Below are 13981 nucleotides of genomic sequence, written 5' to 3'. Positions count from 1 at the left end.
TTCATTACAGACAAAATCACCATTAACAACAACCCAAATAACCATTAACTGATGAAAGGACAAATAAAAGTGGGTTCTAGTCATAAGATGGAATATTACGCAATCACAAAAAGAAATGAAACATTGCTTTCTAAATCATGAGTGAACCTTGAAAATACGATGTAAATGTAAGAAGTCAGACACACAATAAGCCACCTATGGTATGATTCGATTCATAGGAAATGTAAAGAGAGGAGACTCATGGCTGCCAGGGGCTGGGGTAGGAGCTATGGGGAATGACTGCTAATGGGTATGTGACTTCTTTGTGATACTCAAGCCCATGAACTGACACTGTTATCTCCTGGGGACTCAGAGTGGTTGGAACAAATGGTGACACATCAAGGAAGAGGAAGAGCTAAGGGTTAAGCAAAAGCTGAATAATGTTACAGATGATACTCTCAACCACTCGACCCAGGTGTCAAAAACTTTTTGACAAGCCAAACGTTTGTGGCCCTAGGCACCTGCCGGATTCACCCCCTTCTAGGTGCCCACACTGCCCTGGAGGCCACTCCTGGGTCCTCAGGCTGCCTGGAAACATGGCTGGCAACAGGAGTGCTGGGATTTCTGGGACAAGAGGGCCTAGGAGGCAGTACTGACCTATGACGCAAACTTCATTGTCCCCTTCTCCCAATGTGGACAGGTTGGAGAAGTTGCTGCCCAACCAGAAGTTGCATTCTCTACCCCCTTGCATCAAACTGGAGTCCTCAGTTCACTCTTGCCAATGGAGGGCAGCCATGAAGCGAGGTGATCGCGGGTCAGGCAGCTAGTGAGGCGGCAGCTGGGCCTTCTCCACGCTTACACTGTGTAGAAGTGTTATCTGGCAACCCTGCCCTGGTCTAGACATGGCCAATGTGCGATCAGGAATAACTGGGTTACCAGCTGCCATAAAGCACAAGACAGTTCCAGAAAAGTGCATGCATTCTTGGCCAAGGCCACAGCTTACACCTGAAAGGAAGATTCTGTCACCCCAAATTCAAAAAATAGGATGCTCACTTGCATTCATGCTAGCCACTGTAGCTGGCCAGTGAGAAGGAACCCTGTGGTGGGGATAAAATTGTGACAGCATTACAGTTGGTCCCCAGAAGCAACTGCCTCCAAAAAGATTGACCCGGACTGGGGTTCCTCTCTTACTTTTACCCAGGAAAGAACTACAAATCATAAAGATCATCCTAAAAATGAGCATCACATCTCTACCCACAGGGGACACTCTGGGTGGTCCTTCTAAACTGAAAACAAGTGGCTTCTAATCACATAGCATCACACACACACACACACACATCCCCTACCTATTTTTTCTAAACCGTCTGTTTCTTTTTTTATCTAAAGATTTATTTATGGGCCTCCCCAGGGGCGCAGCGGTTGAGCTCTGGGATGCGAAGCTGCCCGCAGCCTTTGTAGAGCCAGTTCAATCCCCGGCTGCTCCCTGGCCACCGGAGGAGGGTCCCACAGGGCGCGCAGACCTCTCCTGCCTCCTACTGCTCCCCTCAGTAGTGTACTTCAGTCTGCCTGCTCTGCTCCCTACTTTGGCTCTGGTGAATTTTCTCACCCTACCGCGTTTCTGACTGTACCCAGTGGTTGTATAAATAAATAAAAATAAATCTTTTTTTAAGAAATAAAGATTTATTTATATTTATTTATGCATACAAGAACTGGGGTATAGGCCAGAGGTGTGGGGGGGTGAGAGGATTCACCAGATATAGAGCAGGGAACAGAACAGGTAGACTGACTGAAATGCACTGCTGAGGGGCACAGTGCGGGCACTTAGGGGGTGAATCCAGCAGATGCCTAGGGCACCAAAAACGTTTGGCTTCTCAAAAAGTTTTAGACACCTGGGCCGAGTGGTTGAGAGTCAGGAGGGGTCTACTGCACCATGTGGGTAGCTCCCTGGCCAGGGATTGAACTTGTGCTGCAGTGGCTGAGGCTAGCTTCATAGTTGCGTCTTAGCCCCTTGTGCCCTCCAGGAGGTCCCCTCCCCCCACCTATTAAAATAACCACCTTATCTCTTATCCTGGCCAGCTGGCCTGTGTAACTTGGGAATACAGCCCGTATTCTTAGACCATGAAGATTGTACGATACTGTCTTAGCAAAACATAAAAGGTAAGGGTGAACTATTCTCTCAACCCCACTGTTCAATCACATGCCGACTGGCTACATGAACCGACAGAGGCAGCCACTCCCAGACCTAGCTGCACCTGGCTGCAGCCTGGAAGCCCATTTGTGGCTCATCATGACTCTGCAGAAGTGATAGGTGAGACTGGCATCTACCGAGCCTCGAGCCAGAACTCAGTTTTGCTGAGCATGAGCCAGCTCCCTGGTCACATGAGCTGTAAGTGATAAGGTTCTCCTTGTTTCCACGCTGGTTGAGTGCGATTACCTCTTTTCCCTTAGGGGAGCTCTCTAGGATTTCCAAGGTTTAAGTACTAGGGCAAGTATTAGGAGAGACAACATCTCTGGGGCTCCAAATTAACCTCCTGAAACTGCTCCATCTGCGTAAATTTACTCATGAGATATATGGAGAACAAATTCTAGAACAAACACTAGATGTCATACTGGGCCCTTCACTTGGCTTTGCCCATGAATCATGGAATTAATCAGGTATCTTTGCAAAATATAAGTATTAACAAATAATATAAATGTATATCAATATAAAAGGTGAATGCAGTACTGGGTGACACTCGAAGACCTCAAGTGTCCTGACCTCAAGTGACCTGACCTGCTGTTCAGGTCAACAAGGTAGTGGTCTGGGGTTTGACCAGGAGTCAGCAACGCTGGCATGAAGGGTCAGATAGCAAATATTTTAGGTTTTTCAGGTCATATGGTCTCTATGGCAACTACTCAGGGTGGGATGATCTCTCACAACCACTCTGGATCGACATTCTGTGAATCTAGAATTTTATGACACTTTCCAGTGCAGCCGGGACATCTACAGTGTTTCTAGCACTTCAGTTATTCTCATCCTGACATATTTCTTGCCATGTCAGCGTGCCATCTGTACTGCTGCTGCTAGCAGTTTTCTTTAAATGGATTTTGTTTTTTTAAGATTTCTTTTTATTTATGCATTCAAGAACTGCGGTGTAGGCCAGAGGTGGAGGGAGGGTGGTGGTGAGAGGCCTCACCAGAGACAGAGCGGGGAGCAGAACAGGCAGATCTATTGAAATACACTGCTGAGGGGAGCCGCAGGTGAGACAGGAGAGGTCTGCTGCGCCATGTGGGTAGCTCCCTGGCCAGGGATCGAACTAGTGCTGCAGTGGCTGCGGCATCTTCATAGGCTGACTTTTACCCCTATGGCACCAGGGAGGCCCTAAATGGATTCTTGTACACATTCATTTTAAAAGGACATTTTACTCCACTTCCTTCATGGAAGACCTGTACAACTTACCATGAATTAAAGTTAAGCATGGTGCTGGAGCCCAGCTCCAGCTAGAAGTCGTGTCAGGGGTCTCAGAGAGGAGAGGACGGCTTCGGCCAAGTTTTCTCGGGGGACTGAAGGGAGGGGAAGTGGAGCGAGGCAGGAGTGAGGAAGACACAGACACCCTATTTTGGGCAAGTGTCTCCTGCTGAGGGTCTCCGCGGGTCTGTATTTATACCTTAAGCGAGCAGTGGGATTACATCAGCATAAGCATTGAGGCAGAGCAGAGACAATCAATATAGATTTTCTCATGAACATGCAAAGACTTCCTAGGTCTCACACCTAAAGGGCATTTCTCTGGTAACCTTAAGAACAATTAGTTTCCTAGGTACAGCTCATTTACTAACATGATCAATCATATAAGACAGCACAACATTTGACAACAATTATTTCCCAGTTACAGCATGGGTGTAAAATTCCTATTCTATATCCAATTACTAAAATCAATCTATCTCCTAGCACTCAATTACCTTGGCTAATATTTTGATTACTTCAAAGTGGTCTAAAACAACTCATCAAATCTAGGTAAGTGCTACTGAACTAACTCTTAACTAGAAATTTCTAACTCTTAACTAGAAATTCCAACATCCACACGGCCTGCGAACTATTGACCTCTTGCATACACCAGGAAATGTGCGGCTGCCGCAACATGCACCCCCGTGTTAGGCTATGGCTTCCAAGCACAGCTGGTTCAAGGCAGCTTGTTCTCCATAGTTCTCAGGGCCGGAACATTTCCTTCCTAACTATACCTTTAGCATTCTGTACTTTCTTTGATACTGATTCAAGTCTAAGAATAACAAATCAATTAACATCTAGGTCCGAATTGGGTTTTCACATGCCAATTAATAACTAACTTCTGCATTAACCAAGAACAAAGAGGACAGCATTAGCAGGCATTGCCATGGAGACTCCCTGGTTCAGATCTTCTTTGGGAAGTGCAAGAACTCCCCTCTTCTGGGAAGTACAACTATCCCTCTTCGGGGGAGCACAGAATCTCCCCGCTTCTCGGGAGTCTCCCCCAATGCCCAGACCATGTCAAGAGACAGCATGGGAGGCGCAGCCTGCCACAGCATGGAAACTGTGTTACTGTACTTTTAAAATTAAAATAATGTTGTAAAAAGTGAATAAGGAAAGACGAGTAGAACACTTCTAATGGATTTATCAAAGTGTATGACTGAAAAACAAGTTACCCCATGGGAAACAAGAACTGTTGAGGGCCAGTTAGTAACATAAAGGCAGGCACAACCTCATCCACCATCATGATCAGTTAGGTAAACAGGTATAGGCTTCATCCAGAGTCACCATCACTGCAGCCATTTCCTTGAACTTCACCCTCGGACACTCAGATCATTGGGTAGAGGCTGTGTTGTCATTAGGTGGCTGGACTCCCAGGGGCAGTTTGGTCTCAGGACAGACTGTACTGCAGGGCCCCTGTGGGAGATACTTTTGGCCTGGGGGTGGATCCCTGAGTGCTGCACTCGCACAGGCATGCATGGTGATGTGTGTGGCACACACAACTGGCATTCAGGTCCAGCGGCCATCATGTGGTGCTGCCTGGCTGAGCTCCCACTGAGTAAGAGTGTATTGTGAGAGCAGGGTCAACTATGGGAGCAACATAGAAGTTCAGAGATTAATTCTTGCTTATGTAAAGAAGTAGATGCTGTTCAGGTCAACAAGGTAGCAGTTTGGGGTTTGACCAGAGGTCAGCATGAAAGGTCAGATAGCAAATATTTTAGGTTTTGCAGGCCATATGGTCTCTGTGGCAACTACTCAGTTCTGCCATTATAGCAAAAGCAGCAGAGTTGATGCAGCTGGCCCTGAGAGAGGCCACTCAGGGTATTTTTTCAATAAACTGAGTGTTCCTGTCTCTATCTCTCCTTCTGCCTCCTCCCCTTCTTCTGTCTCTGCCAGCCCTGACACAGCAAGACCTCCTCACCTTCCTCCTTCTCTGACGACTCAATGGGAAGATGATGAGGATGCACTTCCACTTATAGAACCTAACCATGTGGCCATTCTAATATCAGGTGGGTGGGAAATGTGGTCTGCTTGGATGCCAAAGAAGGTGGGACATATTTTAACGGACAGCTAGCAATTCCTGCCACAAACAATATCTATTAAATCATGGATGTGATTGTAGGGATTTTTCTTCTCTATGTGGGAAATCAGTAGATGACCATTACATAAATGGTTTACAGTTCGTTTGCACACCATTTAAAATCATATTGCATAACTCCTGGAATGAGTATAGGGCACTTTGGTAAACACTCAGCTTCGGTATTTCTCTGATTTTAAGAGCCTGGTGGTAAACCCAGCCCCTGCCTCTAGGGCTACCTAATAAAGTTTTCCTCAGTCTTTTTTTGAAAAAAGATTGATTCATTTATTTATGCATACAGGAGCACTATCAAGCTATTGCCAGCCACTGCAGCACGAGTTCAAACTTGGGATCACTGGCCAGGGAGCAACCACATGGTGAGGCAGGTGAGGTCTGCCTCTCCTCAGCAGTGATTTCAGTAGATCTGCCTGTTGGGCTCCCCACTTTCTCTGGTGAATCCTCTTACCACCACCCCCACCACTGGCTTACACTCCAGTTCTTGTATGCATAAATAATCTTTAAAAAAGAAAGAGAGAAAGAAAGAAAGAAAGAAAGAAAGAAAGAAAGAAAGAAAGAAAGAAAGAAAGAAAGAAAGAAAGAAAGAAAGAAAGAAAGAAAGAAAGAAAGAAAGAAAGAAAGAAAGAAAGAAAGAAAGAAAGAAAGAAAGAAAGAAAGAAAGAAAGAAAGAAAGAAAGAAAGAAAGAAAGAAAGAAAGAAAGAAAGCTGGCGGAGGAATGACAACTTCTTTTCTGAGCAGAGAAAGTGAAGGTCAGTGCTTGGGGAGGAGGGACCGCTGACACATGGTTCCAAGTGGAAGCAACAGAAAACTCTGGATATAGAGGATTCCACTGTGAAAATGGGGTGGGGGGCAGGCATCTCCCACTTAAGTATATGGGGAGCGCAGCTCTTTCCTCCCAGATCCATCTCAGGCCTAAATCCCACACTGGAGCTCTGCCTCTGCCAGCCGGAGAACTGAATGAAATCTCATCACCTGATTACAGAAGAACAGGTGCGGGATCTTTGCAGTGTCAACATGCAGTGATTTCTGTCCAGGGATCAGAATGTAAAAGGGAGAATTTCCCTTAAGTTCAAGGAAATGGTTGCAGAAACGTGACCCCGGATGAAGCCAGCACCTGGTCACCTAAGCCGTGGCAGAAGGCTTCCCTGTTGTGTTACTGACCATCAGACACCACTCTTCCCATGGAGTAAAGGCAATTCTGTAAATCAATTGCTGCATCAGTGAACAGTAACTGAAGTAAGGAAATATAGACTGATAACAACAAAAATGTAGCAGAAATACCCAGTATCAACAACATGGAGCAGCTGGAAGCCTCTTCATCTGCTGACAGGAGAGCAATTTTTTTTTTCAAAGATTCATTTATTTATGCATTCAAGAACTGGGGTACAGGTCAAAGGTATGGGGGATGCGAGGATTCACCAGAGACAGCGTGGGGAGCAGAACAGGTGGATCTACTGAAATACACTGCTGAGGGGAGCAGTGGGTGAGACAGGAGGGGTCTGCTTCACCATGTGAGTAGCTCCCTGGCTGGGGATAGAAGTCATGCTGCAGAGGCTGCGGATAGCTTCATAGTGCTGTGCTTAACCCCTTCCACCCCAGGGAGGCCCCAAGTGGGCACTTTGTACAACACTTGGGAAGACTCTTTGGAGCATGCACTGAAGTTGATGTATACAACCCCATAACCGAGCAAAGCCACCCTAGGTCAATATCCAGAAGAAATGCATGGGAGAAATGTAGTCGCTGCAAGACATATTCTAGAACACTCATGGAAACTGCTCACACATGACCTTAAACTGTAAATCATCCGAACAGCAGCACGGACTGATTAGGGCATAGTCACAGAAATCACGATTATCCCCCAAGATAAAGAACAAACTACAATCACATACTCTATGAATGAAAGTCACAATCTTAATGTCGAAAGAAAGAAGTCGGAAGCAAGAGAACACATTCTGCTTATATGAAGTACAAAACCTGGGAAAACCAAAATATGTTGCCAGAAGTCAGCATGGTGGTTACCACAGTGGGCACTGGGGTGGTCATGGTGGGTACTGGGTGGGGAGGGGTTGGAGGGCAGGGCCTGGACCTGAGCACAGGATGGCTTTTAGGATGCTGGTCATAATCTGTTTTTTTTTTTTTTAAGATTTATTTATTTATGGGGCACAAGGCAGAGGTGCGTGGGGTGAGAGGATTCATCAGAGACAGAGTGGGGAGCAGAACAGGCAGACTGACTGAAATACACTGCTGAGGGGAGCAGTGGGCAAGACAGGAGAGGTCTGCTGCACCATGTGGGTCAACTCCCTAGGCGGCCAGGGATTGAACATGTGCTGCAGAGGCTGTGGACAGCTTCATAGTGCTGTGCTCATAGTGCTGTGCTCAACCCCTTGTGCCACCAGGGAGGCCCCTATAATCTGTGTCTTTATGTGCTGGTTTCACAAGTGTAATCAGGCAGTGAAAATCCGCCAATATAATGTAATATAACTAATATAATATAATAGAATATATATTTTCTTGTATGTATATTATACTCAATTAGAAAACTAAAAAATTATCTAACAGAGGAGATAAGACTATTATGGATAAAATTACCAAGGACTCTCAAATTTTAGAAATAGAAAAATGTAAATAGTTAAATGTGCAATTGTTTTAATCAGGATCCTTTCATACGTACTAAAATCCTACTTTATCTAAAGAATATACTGACTGTGTTGCCTCTTGTCGAGGAGGTAAACAGAATTTCAAGTGTAGTTATATAAAGGGGCCAAGATAGCTAGCAAGCTAGACAGGTGGACAGATAGATGACACACAGAGGAATGTTAGGTGGACATATACATACATTCATCACAGATGACTAGATAGGCGGTGATAGATGGATGGACAGACAGATGATAGAGGGATGGATGGGCAGAGAGATGGGTAAATTCATCTTTTATCAGTCATCCCCTGTAAAGATCAAGGTATAAAAACTGTTCTTCCACCATTTGCTTCACAGCCTTGCTAATATCAGCCACACTGCCCTCTGGGCTGGACCCTGGCCACCACTACACACTCAGAGCCGCGCCATCACACTCCTTTGCTGATTTCATCCTCCATCTGTTAGGTCCCAACTTGAGCTCCGAGGCATCCATGGAGCCCAGCAATCCCTTTGCCTAGGAATTCCCTTGTGTCCGGACAGAACTGAGTGGCAGGGTAAGTTTCTCTTTCCCCTACTTCTCCCTGCCCAGGGGGACAGTGAGGTGTGTGCTTAACACACACTCAGCAGAGCACAAGGGCTGTGGCTGATGGACCTGCCCCTCTGTGGGGTTCATCTTGTAGATGTGTCACCTGGAGCAGCACCCAAGTGCAGGGCTGAACTGGCCGCCACACTCCCCCTGCCTCTGTCTTGGGGGAGACCTGGCAGCCTTGTTGCCAGGGCTGAGGCTGAGGGAGCACTGGGGTTGGCAGAAAGGTCCAGAGTCCAAATGGCCTTTAAGGAAAGAGAAGAAACAAGGAGCCACAGGGCAAGGGACTCCTCTCTGCCGTCTGAAGTGGGTTTCTATGGACTTGATGGGAAAGCAAACATTATAAAAGCAAGAGTCCTGGCCTTAACCTCTGTTCTGCCTGGAAATACAGTCTTGTCAGACTTTTCAAATAACGGGTTATATTTCCCCCTTTACTGGGAAATGATACAATGGTGTATAGCATTGGTTTGTAATTTAATGATTTTGTATGGTTTTCTTTCCCTTTCAAGGTCTACAATATCGCCCCAGAAGTCTCTGAGTAGAGGGAAGCATTTCCTCACCCCCCCATTGTAATGCTGCCCTCTGCTGGACATTAGGAAATTCACAGGAAAAGACTGGTTCAATTTAGGGATTTGAGTTAAGATTGTTTTTAAAAAGGATTTTCTGTAAAAAGTGAATTTTTTATTTTATCATAAGAAAGTTATTAAATATTTTATGCTTTTACAATAATGTAAAAGCAGAAGTTATGTAGCTGCATTGCTAATGAGTATGAAGTGATGTGACCTTTAAGGGAAATGAAATTGTAAAACTTCACAAGAAGAATCACTTTTAAAGGGTACAATCCATTTTCTGAAAACCCAGATGCAAGAAATAAATTTTAAAAAGTAAAGTACTAGTGACTACTTGAAGAAATGACCATTTACACAATAATGACTCTACAGCCATTTCATCAGAAAACTTCTGAGAATAAAATCAGTGTCTGATTATTTTTCTAACTTCTAGCATGTAGCCCAGTGTCTTATTTATAAGCATACACACACACACACACACACACACACACCTGTTTAACAAATGGGAAAGTTAAGCTTAAAAACAAAAGAGTAAAAATACTTATTTTTGAAGGTTTTTTTTTTCAGTTGTCCATAAATATCCAAGAGCAGGTTGATGGCTAAAGAGACAGTAGACAGGAATGAAAGCAGATTTTTTGGAAGCTCCTCTGGCATCTTAGAAAAGACATAAGCCAGGACCTCTCCGGTGGCCTAGGGGTCAAGTCTCAGCGCTATTGTTGCTATGTCTGAGTTGGATCCCTGGCCAGGGACTAACCCACATATGGTGCAGCAGATCTCTCCTGTCTCACCTGCTGCTCCCCTCAGCAGTGTATTTCAGTAGATCCACCTGCTCTGCTCCCCACTCTGTCTCTGGTGAATCCTCTTACCCCCCCCCCCCGTACCTCTGGCCTATGCAAAAATTAAAAAAGGAAAAAAAAAGAATGTATAAAAAAATCATATGCTAAAGAAAAAAAGAAAAGACATAAGCCTCACTATCAATACACAGTGGTTCTTAATAGGGGTACACATCAATCATCTGAAAATTGAAAATGCAGGTTCCCTGGTCCCATCCAAGGAGAGCCTACTTTGGTTGGACTGGGCTATGGTATGGGCATTGAAATTTTAGGAGAATTCTTCAGGTGGTCTTCTACTTACATCCTGTTAGAACACCCTAAATTAAATTTAAAAAGCAGGATACTAAGTGGAATTTATATTTCAGCTTTAAGTCAATCAAACATTTGACTGCATGTGGACAGGAACAAGGAAGAGGGCCCTATATCTGGGTGACTTGGAAATAGCCTCCTTTTTGCAAGACACCTTCTAAAATTAGGACCATATTTGAGGAGTCTGGGACTTCAAGAATATAAATAATATGTGGAATGTTTTTAATATAATATTTTAAAAAATGAGTTGAGTGGTGTTTTCTAGCTGTTAATTTTGCCAATATCAATGTAGAAATTAGTCTTCTGCAGCTGCAGAGGCAACTGAATGCTCAGCTTTCTCAAATGTGGCTTGATTCCTCTTCGAGTCATAAAGTTGCCTAACTGCCCCTGATACAGATCTACCCTCTCCCTCAACCGTGAAGCCAGAAACAACCCAACAACCTTGGACCATTTGTTGAGGGAGGCAGGCAGCGTGGTCAGAAGAGCCCAGCTCTGGAGACTTATAAGAGACTTGATGCCTGGTTTTGACTTGCCACTAACCTACTGAGTGATCTTGGTGAATTACTTTGTATCTGCAGATTAAAGTGCGAGGTCAGTGATCCAAACTTAATCAGGAGTCAGGTAATATCAATTGAGTGAAATAGGCCAAAGGGGAATAGTGAGGACTGTGGAAATTTGAGAGCTCTTGCCTTTGTAAAGGGAGTAGCCACAACTCAGTTCTTACAGATGGCTCCACTAGGGTGACTGAGGACAGCTGTGCAAGTGGTGCACTGCACACACACACATTACTTCAGAGGACATCACTCACATATTAGATACAGATATTTATCAATCACAGTTTCTGGGAAAATGTCTGTAGTAGGTTTTGAGGGAAGGATACTTCCTACTTTGCACAAAGGTGCCATATGGGCTGTCAGAAGTTCTGGGACTGCAGGTCTAATGTCAGATACCCATTTTTATTTCCTGGAGAAGCTCAAAATGGGATTTTTATTGTTAAATTCCCCTACCTTAAAAATTAACTGGAAACTAATTACAAAACATTTTTGACAATGTGTGAGCTAAGATACACTTGGGTGGGGAGGCAGATTCAAGTCAGGAGTTGGAGATCTCTCACCCAGATGAATGCTAAATTCCTGACATCTCAGAAACCTTCCCTTCTATGCAGTGGATGTGTACTCCGATAAATTACATGGACATGATATGGATTATTTGGTTATAATAAGGATTATATAGATATAAAATGCAAATGTGCATTTTTGAATATGGTATGTACAAGTCTTCCCTACCTATCTTGTGGCTAACTTCAATTCCTGTAAATTAATATAAATGCTATTTCTCCAGGCTTCAACTCAAATTATGTTCTCCTTGCACTTTCTTAGAAAAAATGGGCCCAAGTTGGCATCGTTCGTGTTGGGCTTCCAGACAGACTTCACACCTTTGGCAGTTTGAGCTTTTCCCAAGGGTAGTCCTAAGCCAATCGGGACTGAGGTCATCTGCCTGTAAGACCCCCTGCCTTCATCTGAGGGAAAGTAGCTTAACCTGAAATCATCTTTTCCCTTGCTCAATGTCTTGTCGCACCCTCTTTCTATCTACAACACTCTCAATTTGTGTGACCCCTTGCAGTATCTAGAAAGGATGCTGCCTGATTCATGGATCATTTAATAAAGTCAATTAGATCTCTCAATCTGTGAATTTTATTCTTTGATACTTTTCCTTGAGTGAACGTACCAAGTTTACGTAGTAAGGATTCACCTGTGTAAATGTTGCTTACTGATGGAGAGTGTATCTTGGAGATATGCCTGGTGCACATCATGTATCTGGAGGGGAGCCAAAATCTGCACCCCAATTTAAATGTCTTTTCAACAAGAGGCTTGTTTTATGGGAGGGGCTATGAAAGTTAGGTGGAAGTTACTTTTGATTTTTATCTGAAAGATTCTCTTTGTAAGGGCCTCTCTCAGGAAAACCTAGTCTCCTTATGTCTTTCCAGTGGAGAAGGCAGAACTTATGTCTGCATACTTTGCTTTGCTGTACCTTTCCCAGTAAATGCTCTAACTGAATTTTCCCTTCTTCACCCCAGTCTCCCTTGTCTTAGCTAAGTTATTGAAGATGGCATCTGAGGCCACACAGGTGAGTCACTCAGTCATGCTAGGTCCCCTCTAGAATACAAAAGGTCTACATGTTATTAAACTTCTTTTTAACTTCTTTCTCTTATCAATCTTTCTGATGCTTGTCTGAATATTTGTCAACATCAGAGAACCCAGAGGGATACGGGATGATTTCCTTTGTGCCCCGACATACCAATTGCAGATTTATTGAATGACAGATTAGTTTTGTTCCTACCAGAGAGATATCTTTTTTCCTTGTGTTAGAGGAGGTGCCATGTTCCTATCACCACTTCATGAGGCACCTTAGACTGGCTACTGGGAATGAGGGGTGGAGCTGAGCAGGCAGGGAAAGCCACATAACAGGGAAGATGGTGGGCTAATGAGGAGAGAGAGCTCTTGCTTCTGCAACCCGATTTGCACCCTGGTACTGCTGGAAGATATGGAAGGAGACACATGGTGAAGAGACAAAAAGACCCTTGAAAAGGACACAGGGGGAGAAACCCATGGGGAGACTGACAAGGCAGCTGTTATCTTGATTTGTACTTTTTCTCCTTTTGTCCCAGCTTTTTGGGACCTGCTTAAGAACCCTTTTCCCAGGTTTTCCTGCCAGAAGGTGCTTTAGACTCGTGGCAGGCTTTCAGGTCTTAGTGGCTCTGGCTTCCAGCCAAACCCATTTGGCTGGGCATTTGCCAATGAGAGGATGGGTAATTTTGGCTGTTTCACTAAAAAACTATTATCTTCCCCTCTTCTTTCTCTCTCTGCACAGTAATTCCATTAAACATCTTTCCTTCTAAGAGTATGCTTTGCCTTTGTGTGCATGGATGGTTGGGCCCCTTTAGAGTGTAAACATTTGAGGGTCCCTGGATCCCCATCAGTCATGAACTAATACTTGCTGTCCTTGACCTGACCTTGCTGCTGGGGTCTGACTTCTGGGTTCCTGACAGTGCATGACATCTGGCTTCCGTGGCTGAGAAGGGGGCTCTCCAGCATGCCCTCTTCTTCCATGTATCCCCAGAGTCAGAGAAGAAACCCAGTCCAAGCCAGTGATGCTTAGGACATGGATGCTTGGCTTGTGGCTGAAACCCACCTGGGCTGCAGTTGGCGGGTTCATATTTGAGGCAACACACGTAGATTGCTTCTCTAATACAAACTCTACTAGCTCTGGGATTCTAGGGGTGAAGGGAGAATTTTCAGCACTGAGGCAAAGGCTGTCCCCTGTACACATTTTACATTCTGATTTTATTTCATAAGAGTAAGGAGATGGTTATTATGGCAATTAATAGGCCAGCCCTCCCCCTATGAAATAAGGTAGGCTTCCAAGGCAAATTGCATTTCTTGATGTTGAAAAGAATTCCCTGGGGATCATCTCCAAGTCTATAAAACAT

This window comes from Talpa europaea (assembly GCF_964194135.1).
Source record: "Talpa europaea genome assembly, chromosome: 16".
Taxonomy (NCBI): domain Eukaryota; kingdom Metazoa; phylum Chordata; class Mammalia; order Eulipotyphla; family Talpidae; genus Talpa; species Talpa europaea.
This window is presented reverse-complemented; position numbering follows the sequence as displayed.